The 13,163-nt window shown below is 38.7% G+C and overlaps 1 protein-coding gene and 1 long non-coding RNA gene across 2 annotated transcripts in view; one reads left to right on the top strand and one right to left on the bottom strand.

Annotated features, from left to right (window-relative positions):
- LOC115570141 (zinc finger protein 862-like) overlaps positions 1 to 1,687 on the bottom strand; it is a 43,843-nt gene extending 42,156 nt beyond the window's left edge. Inside the window, exons 1-2 of the mRNA XM_030398477.1 lie at positions 1,503 to 1,687; positions 687 to 842 (exon numbers count right to left, since the gene is read on the bottom strand). The gene's annotated coding sequence lies outside the window, so the exon portion shown is untranslated. The remainder of the gene's footprint in view (positions 1 to 686; positions 843 to 1,502) is intronic.
- The window catches only part of LOC115570145 (uncharacterized), a 13,160-nt gene continuing 1,403 nt past the window's right edge, over positions 1,407 to 13,163 (top strand). Inside the window, exons 1-2 of the long non-coding RNA XR_003981704.1 lie at positions 1,407 to 1,466; positions 11,699 to 11,851. This is a non-coding gene — a long non-coding RNA (uncharacterized LOC115570145). The remainder of the gene's footprint in view (positions 1,467 to 11,698; positions 11,852 to 13,163) is intronic.

The raw sequence follows: 13,163 nt of genomic DNA, 5'->3' as shown, positions 1-13,163 counted from the left end.
ATCTGTGCCGGCTGATGTGCTCTGGCTCTACTCTACCTGATCATTGATGTATGGACCAGATAAAGTCTAATACATCATTTCTTATCATTCTCTCTATAAATTAGATAAAGACAGAGACGTGAAGTACTTTGATGGTCTCTGTCGTAAAAACTACTTGAGCGCATGCGCTGGTGAAACAACATGATTGGGCTATAATTTTCCCGGTTCGGCTGTGACAACGCAGGTGATTGGCTGTTGGTGAAAGGGGCGGGATATGCGCCATCTTTGGCGTCGCAGATCTCCCCATTCAAAATGATCAGAGTGATCTGTCTCTACAACAGTAGAACGTCTCTGCTACAACTAAACGGATTCTCACTCTGACCTAGCCTAGCCCAGCCCATGCAAGTAACCACCCCCCCTACGTAACACGGGCAGACACTGTTGATTACTTTACTCAATAAATGTATTATTTATCGAAATGCAACAGACAAGACTGATAAAGTTACATGGTTGACGTCACAACATCGTGTAGAACTATCTAGGATACTGACATTCGGATATTTGCTTCTGCTTCGATGAGTTTGCTTCGATATTTAAACATTGCGAGACCAGATAATTATGAACTTGATTTTCTTATCGGAGTGAGGAACAACAGTAACACGGTAACGTACAACAAATCACCTTACGAGATGTAAATGTTTGCTTACCTTCACCTCTTGCAACAAGACATCAGAAGAGCCTCTGTTCAAGACTTCTTGCTGCCATTCTCATTTCGCACCCGGCAACGCAGTGTTTGGATGCGTCGCTGTAATTACTCCGTGTAGAACGCTGAGTCACATTAGTTCCGCTTTTGGCGCTAGCGCCTAAAATCGTAATAAGTTGATCAATTTTCAGTCATTTTTAATGGGGGGAGAGAGGTATACATCTCATTTCACAAGTAACCAGGGCCAATTCCACCCCTACGCAACAAAAATATATTTCTCAATATGTTTCATGTGTATTCATATATTGTGAAATGCAGATATTAAAGGTTGAATATGTAATATGCTTATTAAAAGCTATATTTTTTCAAAAATAATACATCCACGGGGCGTTTAGAGGGGCGCAGATTAAAAGTGATGCGTTTCCTTGAAAAATTATATTTAGTCTGAAATAAATAATTTAAGAAATTTTGACGGGTTCGACAATGACTTCCTGTTTACATCGTACCAGCCAAATAGCGACCGGCATTGCGGGCTGCCAATTTCGCAACCTCTGCAATGCTCGGCAAAGCTCGGCACAGCCAGGCTGACACTGGGTAAAATGGCGGAGTCTGCAAGCTCTTCAGAGCCCCAGCGAACGGTGCGTTATCTGTCCCAGGAGCTGAGTGACCGGAGAAGAGCAAAAACCGGAGTAAATATCGGTGAAGCATACGCTCGATGGACTCAGGTAAAGGATTTCCACGGCATCTAAACACACGCGGAAATGGCGAACTTTCTCCTGGATCGGTAAGCTAACTCGCTTGCTAACTTAGCTAACGTTACCTGTCGGTAGTGATGGCGAGATGAAGCTTCATGAAGCATTGAAGCTTTCCATCCAATTGGTTCACACATGGGCCAAAGCTTCATGGTGCTTCATTTGCTCTACTGTGCCATCAAGTGGACAATGAATGTAAAACAGGCAGAGTGATTGTAATGACACCAGGGCTTGAAGCTTTGAATTGAATTGTGCTTAAATGATAATGCAAATAAACAAATAATATACTCATTAATATAGTGTCTGTTTTTCTGATATAATGATGACAGAGGGGAAAGTTGAAACAAATTGGGGAGAGGGTTGTGATGTGAATGTGTTACTCGGGACAAAATGTAACGCATACAATGAGGAAATTGTATTAATTTAAAAACAACAACTTCTCCACTGTGCTGGGCTTGGGCAGTTTCTTTTTCTTTGTTTTTAAGATTTTTTCCAGTCATAGACACCTTTATTTATGACAGTGGATAGATTGGAAAAATGGGAGAGAGAGGGGGTGTGACATGCAGCAAAGGTACTCCAGCCGGGATTCGAACCGGGGTCCGCTGCGTTGGTGACATGCGCTCTAACCACTCAACTACTTATGCGCACAGTCCAATTATTTTTTTAAAGGATTTGAGGTGATGGGGGACCTCCATTGTGTTTCGTTGCCTCTCATATTTCGAATCACATGCCAAAGCCACAAACCTGAATCAGTCACGTGGTACAGCCGGCTCCCGAGGCTTCGAACGTCACTACATACGTCATCGACACAAGCCTCGATACGCGCTTCACAAAAATCTTCCTTGACTACTCGACACACGCTTCGAAGCCTCGGCACGGAAGACACATCACTACCTGTCGGTCAAACTCCTCTGCTATACTTATTTTCATTATATCACGTTGTTCCTAGATATGAGAATACTGATCATGACCCATCGACCTCCACACCCAGTAAACGGAGGAAACGGAGGCGGCTCAATCCTCCTGCCCTGTCCAAACCTGGCAACCCGACCGCATTACCTTTTTGTTGTCGCGACTACGATCTTGAGACACTAGATGGCGGCATTCAGCTCATATTCCATATTCCACCTTTAATATACCATGATATATTATAATAATATATCATATATATGTAAGTCATATATTGCAATAAATGGGAAAATACAGCAATTACTGCCGTTTTCATATATTGAGTAAATACATAGTTATATTATATAATATATTGTTATATATAGAAATATGTCCCACATTAGATATGAGATTATATATTGGAAGACATTGTAAATATATGTACAATTATGAGATAACATACCTCAATGTACAAGATAATATAATCAGATCTATATGGGGACATGTCTTAAATATGTTGAAAACCTATTGATTTACAATAAATATATAAATAATATTATATATTGTATACACGAAATAATCTCACGTACAATGTCTGTCATATATTTTAATATAAAATATATATGAATAATACATCACTATAGTTTACATTAACTGAATGTTAATGCAGCAGCTGAAAGAAACTTGAGAACACACAGAATGAAAGGCACTTTTGCCATTGATGGCAACATAACAATAAATTAACAAAAACACAGATAAAACATTTCCAATAGGACAACAGTCCATTATAATAAAACAGTAATCAGTGCAACAAAAACACAACAGTCCCTCAGTGGAAGAAACAGGACAACAATCCATGCCAACATCAAGACCCGCTCTGATTGATTTCAATTTCATTGTACTCTCCTGTACAATGACAATAAAGACTATTCTATTCTATTGCCCAGCCTTGGCCAGTCCTTCAGTTGTCAGGGACGGTCTGCATTTTCAGTTGTTCTTCTCCTGGTGTCTTAATTCACAGATCCTTTTGTTTATTGCCGTCCGTATTTCTGGAATCTTCGCCCCTGGGTGTTGTTGGACAACTGCATCTGTAAAAGATAATAAAATAAGCAAGACATTCACAACGTTAGCCTCTGATTGTTGCAAAAGTAAAGATGAGGTGAATCCCAATACAGGTAATATTTTCCTTGTATGCCTAGTACTTGCTCCTCAGTCGTTTACATGTAAATAGTTCAGTCTTAAATCAGAATTGGCTTCTCAAGAAACCAAGGTTCTCCAAGGGGCTTTTAGATTGAGGAGGTTATATACTACTTTATCCACTTTAAGTTTTCCAGGAAGTATTGTGGTCAGTGAGAGCAACTGTACTTTGCTATAGCCAAGCGTCTGCCTATGGGAGGTGAACTGGTGCTGGGATTTTGAAGGTACTACAGGGATCCATTTCAATGCTGATAAAATGTTTGATGAATTCTAACTAGATAGAGAAATTGCTTTATATCTAAAAGAATATCAAAGCTGTTAAAGCTTTTTATTCATCCACCTGTTTCGCTATTAGTTGTTTCCATTTCAGTCCTAAAGTGTTTGTCACCCTTAACAATAACTTGAGCAAAATATATTAATCCATTAACCTTTTTTTTTTTTTTTTTTACTGTCTTACTGAGTAAAGCTTTAAGCTTCTTGCACTGTAAATTCTAACAAGTTGAGTTTATTTAAAGAAATTTAGGAAACCGATTACCTTGGGAAAAGTAAGTAAACGAACTTAATTGTGTGAAGTAGTGTGAAATTATTATATTTAAGTGAGCTGTACTTTTTTTTGAAGTTGTGAGAACTTAATGTATCTCAGTATAGTTAAATTCAAGCTGTTACAACTCAAATACTTTGAGTCATATTAACTTAATATATTCTGCCAAAACAAGTGGGCATCACTTGAAATTGGTATTACACTTCACTTGAGGTATCTTAGTGTAATCCACTTCAATAAAGTTGACAGGAACTCAATAAAGATAAGTCACATTAAGTTAATATACTGTGCCAAAGTAAGTGGGCAGTACTTAAATTTAAATAAATGCACTTAACATACCTTAGTTTAGCTAACTTTAAAATAAGAATTCACAAAATGACATTATGAACATTTTTTTTATTTCAGTATTTGTAAACGATAACAACAATCAACATGCTGTTCATTCTGACATTTCTCTAAACAGAGACCATCAAAGGTCAAGTTTGGCAATTTGCAGGTGATAGATAAACAATCTCTTTAGCACCACATATACTTATACTTGATGGGGTTTACCTAATTTGACCTTTATCAAAAAATTGTATACTGTACTGTAATTTGAATAATAGTACTTGGCCATCTGGCGATTTTTGTTAATACTGCAAATAATTGTTGAGCCTTAGTCAAACCCTTCTGTTAGCAGAAAACCAGGCCAATCAATGCAGGGGAGAGAAAATGGGGAATAAATGATGCTAACCAGTTAGAGGCTAATCCTTCCTTGTAGTTTGCTGATTGGTTCAAATTCCTGCTAAATTATGCCTTTCTCTAAATTATTTCTTCAATATTATGTGTTTGTGAGAGAGACTGAGTGTAAGAGAGTGCATGTGTGCGTGTGAGTGAGGCAGAAAGCGTATGTCAGTATGAGTGAAAATCAGTATGTGATGTATGACAGAATGAGTGAGACTTAAGAGTGAGAATGAGTGTGAGTGAGGTGTAATGATTGGTCTGGATGTAAGCTAACAGAAGGCTCTTGATTCACAATGGACACTTTCCTGAATGTCTAACAGCAACAAACAGACTTGGCAACATTTAGTCTGTAAAAGTTTAAAACCTGAATAAAACCTGATTGAAACCTGATAATTAAAACTGTATTATTACATAGAACTGTACTTGTACATACATCTTCAAATCAGCTAAATCAAGTCAGCTCTTTAACAACCTTGATATATTCAACCTGTGTTACAGAGGCACACTACATTTTAATACTAAACATCACATACTGTATGCCCTTTTTCAACTTTTTACTCACTGGTAATTACATAACATCTGCGCTGATTGCAGGGTCATGTGACCCGCATAAGGATGTCTTCCTTTAAACTTTTTTTATGCTTTCAAATCGCAAATGCAAAAAACAGCAAACAAATACAACAAGCAGGTATCTCAATAGATACTTTTAGGCTTACTTTTGGTCTCCATTAACCTTTTTTATACTGTGGGCTCCCAAAGTACCTCCTCCCTTTCTGCAATTATGAGGTAGCAGTAACTTAACACCCATAATACTGAACCAGATGAGTATGGAATGAAATGAGGCTGAATCAAAAAAACAAACAAAATCAAAACACTGCCATTCTTTTGACAGTTATTGTGACAATTATACATTTTTGTTAGCGGGATCATTCTCACTGTGTTGTGTATCAAACATCTTTTCTTATTTCTTCAGAAAACAATATGGAGACCTCTGCAGCTCCAGAAAAAAAGGCTGTCACAGTTTCATTATCAAAACATAAAAAAAGATGCAAGTAAAACATAATATTCAATACAGTAAAAATAAATGCATGAAATATTCAATAATGTTTTGTTAACTGTTCAGCCCCATCAAACTCACGCTCATTCACACAGCACACTTATGTAGACAACCAGTATAGCTATACCTAGCCACAACATCCACATCATCTAAATTATTTTAAATGTTTGCAGTTTTGGGCTGAGCTTTGATGTCCAAGGTTCAACAATATCTTCTGGATGAACTCAAATGTGTTCTTCATACCTTTTGGGTAATCCAGATGGAGTGCATATATTAAGCCGAACAGAAGACAGAGAGCTTGAGAGGTTGTGGGAATCTCATCCATGACAATGTTTCCTTCAAGGATTATTGCAATGCTGTTAATCTCTGGTGGTGTGTCCTCAGTCATGACTGTAAGAACCCCAACAGGCACCTGGGTGAAGTTATCTGCAGTGTCTGAATCCTGCATTCAAAATAAAAGAACACAAATAAATTCAGGTAGGATGCTAAGACTCACAGTTATAGTGTGTTCACTTTGATGATTAAAGTGTCTGCACAAAATCACATAGAAGAAACCACAACTCTGGAATACTGTCTTAGAGAGCTCTTTAGATTATGAGCAGGTGGAAATGGCTGCATTTCAGCACTAAGCCTGCACAAAAAGCATTAAAAACAACAAACAACTTCATCTGGGAAGCTCAGATTTGGCTCAAACTTTGCATGCATTGAAAATCATTTTAAACATAAATGTGTAGTTGCAATTTAGTGATATAACCCTCTAAACCAAATTTGATATCAGGAAGAAATGGAAATAAAACCATACCATCACCATAGACTAAGATGGAAAATTGCTTTCCTTCAGCATCACATGTGAGACATCAAATTTGTTTGCAACTCCCAGCTGATTAAAAATATGTCACTTGTTTAATGTTGTGACATCCCCACTTAAATATGTTTGGTTTGCAAAGTGTGAATACAGGCTATAATACCTAACTTGATCTCAGTTCGGAGGATTTTGCTATTGGCTTTTTGCAGTCCAGGTGCATTAGACCTATGCCGACAAAGTTTTTTTTTTATATATATATATTAGGGCCGGGACTCGATTAAAAAAAAAAATCGAATTAATCAGAGGCTTTGTAATTAATTAATCGAAATTAATCGCATTTTAATCGCATATAAATATTTGACCTGAGAACAGTGAGAAGCAATTTTTTTCACATGGATTTTAGTATACCATTGAATAATGACTGAATACATAAGCTTAAGCAACAAAACATTGTTTGGGTTTTTTTTTTCAAGACCAACAGACCAGTGCAATTTTTGCCATAAAGTGTAGTAATAGCTTATTTAGGAATACATTTCAGAGATTCAGGTAGCCTATAGGTAGGTAGACCTTCTGTAAACTATAACACTTTGTTTTTTAAGTAAAACACAATACTTTCAAGTACATTCAGAACATTGGAAACCCTGACTATTAGAAAACATCTATCTTCAGAGGCCATAACAGACTTTACCAACAGCTGATCTAAACAAATCAATTTCAGTCCAACTCTCTGTAAATAACCTTGGCCAAAACAATAAACAAGTTCAACATAAAGTGCCAGTTGCAACAACAACATAATAAATAGTTGCTTAGCATTTAGGTGATACCTGAGGCTTGATATGCTGCGGTGATACGCGAACTCCTTCTTGCATAATTTGCACACAACCGTGCTCTTATCTACGCTGCAATCCGTCCGCTTTTTAAAACAAAATTTCCCATCCACAGGGCCAACCAGTGCGGTCTCATCTGCTTCTTCGTTCATTGTTGTTGTCTGAAGTCATGAACGCAGTATTGGGCAAGCTACACGAAAAAAGTAGTGAGCTAAGCTACAAGTTACTCTACATTAAATTAAGCTTCACTACACCAAAGCTACTCCCCAGAGAAATGTAGCAAGCTAAGCTACAGCAAAATGGCAAAAGTAGCTTAACTACATCAAAGCTATTTTTTTTTTATTTTGGAACAACTTCATTCCAAGTCAAAGCTATCTCAGTGATCAATAAAATTATCAATCAGACAGATAAGCAGGCAAAAATGTTACGTTCAATTGTTTATTAAACAATAATTTGTGCTTTCACTATTTTGTATATTTTATTATTCAACTATCAATGCACACTTGATTCTAACATCCATGGACAGTCATTCACCTTGCTACCACAGCAATATCCACCTGACTTACACTAATGGACAGTGTCCTACACTGTAGCATATTAACATAATTAAACAGCAAATAGTATATTATAGTTGTAGTTTTCGTTAAGGTTCTCTAGTCTGTGTTCTAGTTTCAGCTTTATAATTTATATTTGATATTTGAGTTAGTCTATTTAGTTATTGTATATAATTCAGCCTTTAATTGTATTTGTTTCTTTTACCTACCTCATTGTTTTTGTATTTTGATTTATGTCAAGTGGCTGTAACACTTTAATTTCCCTTTGAGATTAATAAAGTACTCTATCCATCAACCAGTGTGTCATATAACTGGCAGTTTCAAAAATGTTATTTTTATTAAGCCCACATTTTAAGCTAATCATTTTGACTAATCACCATACTTTGGTTTTGTAGAAATTGCATTTTTGCTGTATCCTGTGCTGGTTAAAAGTTACAAAAGTAACAATTCAGAGTAATGTTTCTCTGTTACTGTATTTGTTTATTATTCAAGTTTGTCTTTTGCATCCCTCGGGATCAACTCGTCTCCGTCCTCCTCACCCTCTGCCATCTTTCCATCAAGTAACGTAACTCACTCAAGCTAACCTGTCTGTATTCCCGTGCAGCAGAGACGTTGTATGCAAGGAATCGTCCGTGGTGTCACCGTTATACGGGAGTGCTTCTGTCGGCTCCACATACACAGCCATGTATGGCGGTGGCGTCACTGACTTATCCTTTCATTTCAGACCACAACAGAAAGCTCGCTGCGCTGAACTTCAGAGGTGTTCATAAAAATGTAGCTTGTGTAGACGCTACCGCGCTACTTGGTCAATAAAAGAGCTAAGCTACTGAGGAGCTATTTCATTCAGAAAGTAGCGACGCTACCACCACGCTACTGAGAAATGTAGTTAAACTAGTAATGCCGCTACTTGTAGCGACCTGAAACTCATCCAGTGAGAAACGTTCCGCGGTGCAAAAATTAGTGCGATTAAAATGCGTAAATTTTTTTAACGCGTTATTTTTTGTGTAATTAATTAATCGTAATTAACGAGTCCCGGCCTTAATAAATAAATAAATAAATAAATAAATCTCAATATTATAACATTTTATTAAATTTATTTTTTTATTTATCAGACACTGCTAGCCTTCAACACATGAACTTATATAATACACACATACACACACACACACACACGTGTCATGGTGTCATCACAGTGTTGTCAGGTGCACCTCATTGCCCTGGACACAAGGCCCCCCCCTCAGCTCCCTCAGCTTGGCTTCATACACCTGGCGATAAAAATCAAATTTCAAGTGCTCCCTTGTCGGGAATGAAAGTGTGCGGAAGTCTGACAGAAGGCTTTTTTAAAAAAAAAGGCTATCATTGTCCTCTTCTGGAGGCAGAAGAGGGGGCAGAAAGGGGACAGGGGGAGGGGGTGGTAGTGGCCTGTTGCTTACTGCCTCTAAGGCTTGCAGCATTCGCTCCTCAAACTCCCCATTCCTGGTCGACCTCCTTCTCTTACTGCGAGACTGCCCTGCACTGTTCTTTTCTGCTGCTGATGGCTGATCATCCTGCTGTTGCTGTTCTAAGCCCTCATCGAGGTTGACTGAACTGTCCTGATCCTGATCCTGATCATCATCATCTTCCTCCTCCTCACTCTCAGAGTCCTCCCCCTCCATGTAGCTGGAGGTGGAGCGGTCCTCCAAGAACGGATTTAAAAAGCTCATGACAGCAGCATAACGCCAAGGCTTCACCCTGCTTGCAGCCGCACCACTCTTTCTCCTCTCTTTCTCCTTATTCCTCTCTTTCCTCAACTGCCCTCATAGGTACTTCAATTTTTTCTTGCATTCGCTATCTAATGAATAGACAACACACAAAAAATGGAATGTGAATATCAATTCATGAAGTTGCAGCTTGCACATATTATATTATTTTCTGAAACCAGAAAGATCAAATGGTAGACCTACTACAATTTCATTATAATTGTTATGCTTCAAGCAGTCGCAACACATTAAATATTATACTGTACATTACAATATGCATGCCGTATGCCAGGACGAATGAACGAAACTGGAGGCAACTTTTATGGCGGGCAAAGCTGTAAGCTAGGCACCGTAAACCTGCCATTTGGCACAATTCATCCAAAATAACGGAGTAGTTAACTATATTTTAATTGCGTTTTACAAAATTACCACTGATAAAATGGTTTGAAGAAGAAGTCATCCTGCATTCACATTAAGCAAGGACTGATAGCATGCTACGTTGCAAAGCTAGTATGCTAGCATGCTACGTTACAACACTAGTATGCTAGCATGCTACGTTACAACGCAAGTATGCAATTTCTCTCCTTTCTTACAAACATATTACACAATTAAAATCTCACCAGGCAAACCAACGACAAGAGCGACCTTCCACGCATCGGCCGTCTTGATTTGATCCCTATACGCGAACAGGGTCAAATCATAGAGGACCAGGTGCTCTGCTACGGCAGTAATCAAATTTTCCAGCGCCATCTCTGAACGAACATTTGGTAGGAACCAAAGTTACGCGGGTGTTTCTCTGGGACCGACCTGACCGAGGGACGACAGCAGAACGAGACATCCCCATTGGTTATCGCATGGCTTTTCCCCCTTTTCCATCTAGACGCGTCATTGCTCATTACATAAAGTTGGAGGATTTTTAACTTTTTTTTCCCTCCTAATCCGCCTATTCCTCCCGCCTCTGCCTTTTCCACCTTTCCCTCCTTGTCCGCCTGGCTCCCAATACACAATGAATGACTTCCGGGATCTTTTTCCTCTTTGTGCGCTTTCGGTCTCAACGCACAGTAATGACAGTAATCAAGGTTTCCAGCGCCATCTCTGAACGAATGTTTGGTATGAACCAAAGTTACGCGGGTGTTTCTCTGGGACCGACCTGACCGAGGGACGACAGCAGAACGAGACATCCCCATTGGTTATCGCATGGCTTTTCCCCCTTTTCCACCTAGACGCATCATAGCTCATTACATAAAGTTGGAGGATTTTTAACTTTTTTTTCCTCCTAATCCGCCTATTCCTCCCGCCTCCGCCTTTTCCACCTTTCCCTCCTTGTCCGCCTGGCTCCCAATACACAATGAATGACTTCCAGGATCTTTTTCCTCCTTGTGCGCTTTCGGTCTGAACGCACAGTTAGAGTGGTGTCGATTTTGGGTAGGCACAAGAAGGCATTCTCAGATGCAGAAATAATAAATGAATGCATGACTGAAGTGATGGACGCAATAGAGTGGTGTGGATTTTGGGTAGGCACAAGAAGCCATTCTCAGATGCAGTATGTATTTTAATTTATGTCAAAAAGGAAATTACATTTTATGTCAGTTCGTTATTTTGTTGTTGTTTTGAATGAAAACAACATTTTGTTTTGAATATTACAGTATTATTGCATGTGGCCTGACCGACCTCAATACATGGACCTTTAATTCATTGAAAAAAAATCTTTGTGGCCCTTTAAGATCTGTATTTGAGTACCTGCTGTACAGTGTTAAAGTAATTCAAATTATAATCCAAAAGGAGAAGTTTTCACCTCACACATTAGGGGTGATTACTTCCTTTGCTATGATTAAACCACAAGTGTAAACATTGCAACAACACAGAACAGAACATTGCTATAGGTAATACAATCTAAAAAGACAATTAATTTTCTGCATTGTTTCTCTTTCAGGTCGATTACCTATCTTTTCTCGGAGGTAGAACTCCTGGCGTCAATGTGAGAAGAATGATGTGCCGACAGGACCAATGCCATTTGGGAAAACTACAGCTTAAAGGGTCGCAAGGGAAAAAAAAATTCCAGGACCTGGCCATATATCCAATCATAGTCCGTACATTTGTTGTTTTAATGTTTCTAACTCACCTCACTGCTATCTATTTATACCCAACAAAGACCTTTTAACTTTTAATCGTAATAATTTCGATGGCTTTATATGACTGATTGACGTAAACAAACAAAAGCATCAGTGGGAATAGTGCACATTTGTACATAGTTATTCAAACTTGTGGCCATTTCAGTGGCCTCTCACCTAATCAGTAAAAAACAAACAAACATCAGTGCACAGGCAAAAACACAAGGCCTATTTTCATGTGCCTTGGCACATGGTGCCAAGCGTAACCCAGTACGCAGGGACCGTGACAGCAAGACTTTGGTGTCTTGGTGATAAAATGCACGTGGTGCATTTGGGATTGAGGTGAGCTTGAAGTCAATGTGGTAGGAGCTGGGATTTAAAAACCAGTTATCGTCTTATCTTTCCCTTTAAAGAGTTCACATCTTACTCATGCATTTTTTGTGAGGGTGTGTATGAGAGAGAGAGCAAGCCTCCGTCTGCATCCAATAGTAATGCCTGAGACTTGATGGTTCCAGTGGAGGCTGGCCATAACAAAACCCTACTTGATTTACATTACTACTACTACTACTACTACTACTACATGTCTACTTTTTCTGAAATTTGTTTGATTTTAAGGCCACTAAGAAATACATGGGCTGATCTTCAAATATTCAAACTACTACATCTACTTCAATTACTTTGCCTACTGCTTGAAATACTTCAGTTATTGACTCAGGTACTTCAAGTACTGTTCTGTCATCAGCTACAGATGAAGCCATCTTGAATTGCCAGCTTTTCCCTGACTGGTCCTTGACAGATCTTTGGCATGTTCAACAAAGATACCACAGAAACTTGATATACTTAACTTATCATAACTTGAATGAATTCAACTTCTTAATAAACAATAAAGATGTCCTTAGTTTTTCTAAAGCAGTGACCCTTATGGTGTAACAAAGTTCAGTTCAACTGGCTGGCAGCTGAATGGCTATTGTCTGGGAGAAGAAATTGAAGATGACTTCCACTGTACTGCCTGAGGTATTCTGCTACCGCTTCAAGCATTTTAGATATGATTCAGCTAATTCAACTACTGCCTCAAGAACTTTAAGTCCAGCTTAAAGTGATAGTTCAGGTTTTTTGAAGTGGGGTCATATAGAGTACATATCTATAGTCGGTCTGTTCCCTACGGTAACCACCGATCAGCGCAGCCTCAGTTTGGAGAAGAGAAGAGCCTCTCCAGCCCAGACGCTCAACTTTGTACTGCAGTGAACCCAGTCCAGATGCGAAGCGAATTTTAACCACCTAAAACAA

The sequence above is a fragment of the Sparus aurata genome, chromosome 19 (genome assembly GCF_900880675.1).
Source record: "Sparus aurata chromosome 19, fSpaAur1.1, whole genome shotgun sequence".
Classification (NCBI taxonomy): Eukaryota; Metazoa; Chordata; class Actinopteri; order Spariformes; family Sparidae; genus Sparus; species Sparus aurata.
Note: the sequence above shows the minus strand (reverse complement) of the source record. Positions and strands in the feature narration are given on the sequence as shown.